The following is a 2221-nucleotide window of genomic DNA, read 5'->3' on the forward strand; positions in this document are numbered from 1 at the left end:
GGACCCGCTCACGGAGACACCAGAGCAGGGACAGATGGACAAGGGGACACTGGAAACTGGGGTGGGAGACACTCCTGGGGGGGCTGGAATGGAAAAAGAAACAGTTAATTAATTATTAGAACCATTAATGAGAGATTGGAGTCATTAATTGGGGATTTGGGGTCAATCGGACCCAATCCTGGAGGCACCGGAGCAGGAGGGGGGACACTGGAAATGGGGGTGGGAGACACTCCTGGGGGGGCTGGGATGGAAAAAGAAAGGGTTAATTAATTATTGGAGTCATTAATTAGGGATTGAAACCATTAATTGGGGATTTGGGGTCATTAATTGGGGATTTGGGGTCATTAATGGGGGATTTGGGGTCAATCGGACCCATTCCTGGAGGCACCGGAGCAAGAAGGGGGGACACTGGGAAAGGGGCTTGGGACACTCCTGGAATGGAAAAGAAACCTATTAATTAGTAATTGAGACTATTAATTGGTGATTGGAATCATTAATTGGTGATTTGGAGTCGTTAATTGGGGATTTGGGGTCAATTTTGGGGAACGGGACCCGCTCCCGGAGGCAGCGGAGCAGGGACAGGAACGGGGGCAGAGACACTCCTGGGGGGGCTGGGATGGAAAAAAACCCGTTAATTAGTGATTGGAACCATTAATTAGGGATAAGAACCATTAATGAATCATTGGAACCATTAATTATTGACTGAGACCGTTAATGAGCGACTGGACCCAAATTCGGGGTTTTTCACCCCAATTCCAGCCCCTGCCCTCCGTGTTCAGGGGCTGCAGGAGGGACAGACCCCCCTAAACCTCCTGATTTTGGTCATTTATCCCCATTTTTGGGTCTTTATCCCCATTTTTGACAGTTTTCTCCCCCATTTCACATTTTTTTCCCCGATTTTTCCCAATTTTTCCCAATTTCTGTGTTTTTCACCCCAATTTTGACACCTACTCTGCTCACTGCCGGGCATCAGGCAGCACAGAGCCCCCTAAACTCTCTGATTTCAAGATTTTGTCCCCGTTTTTGGGTCTTTACCCCCCGTTTCGACAATTTTCGTCCCGATTTGATGATTTTCGCCCCCTTTTCGCGTTTTTCCCCAATTTTGGGTTTTTTTCACCCCAATTTCAGCCCCTACTGTCCGTATCCTCACGTAGCAAACAGCACAGAGCTCCCTAACCCCCCAATTTTGGTAATTTAGCTCTTGATTTTGGGATTTTATCCCCATTTTTGACGATTTTTGCCCAAATTTCACATTTTCTCCCCGATTTTCCCATTTTTTCCCAATTTTGAGGTTTTTCCCCCCAAATCCACACCTACCCTGGCTGTTGTCTGGTGGCAGGCGGCACAGACCCTCCTAACTCTCTGATTTCACTGATTTACCCCCCGTTTTTGGGGTTTTTCATCCCATTTTGACGATTTTCGTCCCGATTTCGCATTTTTTCCCCGATTTTCCCGTTTTTTCCCAATTTTGGGATATTTCACCCCAAATCCACACGTACCCTGGCTGTTGTCTGGTGGCAGCCTGCAGACCTGCCTGCACATGCTGACGAAGGCGTGGTAGAACTGGGTGAGCTCCTGGTCCGAGCGTCGCTCGAGCCCGGCCAAGGCCCGGAACCTTCCCCAGCGGAACCTTCCGGAGCCCCCGTCCAGCTCCACCCCGAACGTCGACGCCACGCGCAGGAAATCAGACTGCTCACGGCGGCTCCACCTGGGGACGGGGGAAAAACGGGGTGAAAAAGCGAAGAAATGGGAAAAAACGGGAAAAATGGCGAAAAACGGCAAAAAAACCCGGGAAAAAAACGGGAAAAAAAACCCCAAAAATGCCCTGAAAGGGCAAAAAAATCACCCAAAAATTCCCCTAATCTGACTGCTCACAGCAGCTTCACTTGGGGATGATGGAAAAATGGGGTAAGAACACAAAGAAATGGGAAAAAATGGGAAAAACGCAAAAAACGGCAAAAAACGGCAAAAAAATAACACAGAAATGGGAAAAACCACCCCCAAAATGGGAAAAAACCACCCAAAAATCCCCCTCCACCTGCGGGACACCCAAACACGGGGTTAGAATGCGAAGAAATGGGAAAAAATGGGGAAAATGGCAAAAAACGGCAAAAAAATGGGGAAAAATGGCAAAAAACCACCCCAAAAATGGCAAAAAACCAGCAAGAAAATCACCCCAAAGATCCCCCAAATCTGACTGCTTGCACTGACTCCACCTAGG

The sequence above is a fragment of the Neopelma chrysocephalum genome, unplaced genomic scaffold, assembly GCF_003984885.1.
Source record: "Neopelma chrysocephalum unplaced genomic scaffold, ASM398488v2 Primary Assembly neopelma1_96071, whole genome shotgun sequence".
Lineage (NCBI taxonomy): Eukaryota > Metazoa > Chordata > Aves > Passeriformes > Pipridae > Neopelma > Neopelma chrysocephalum.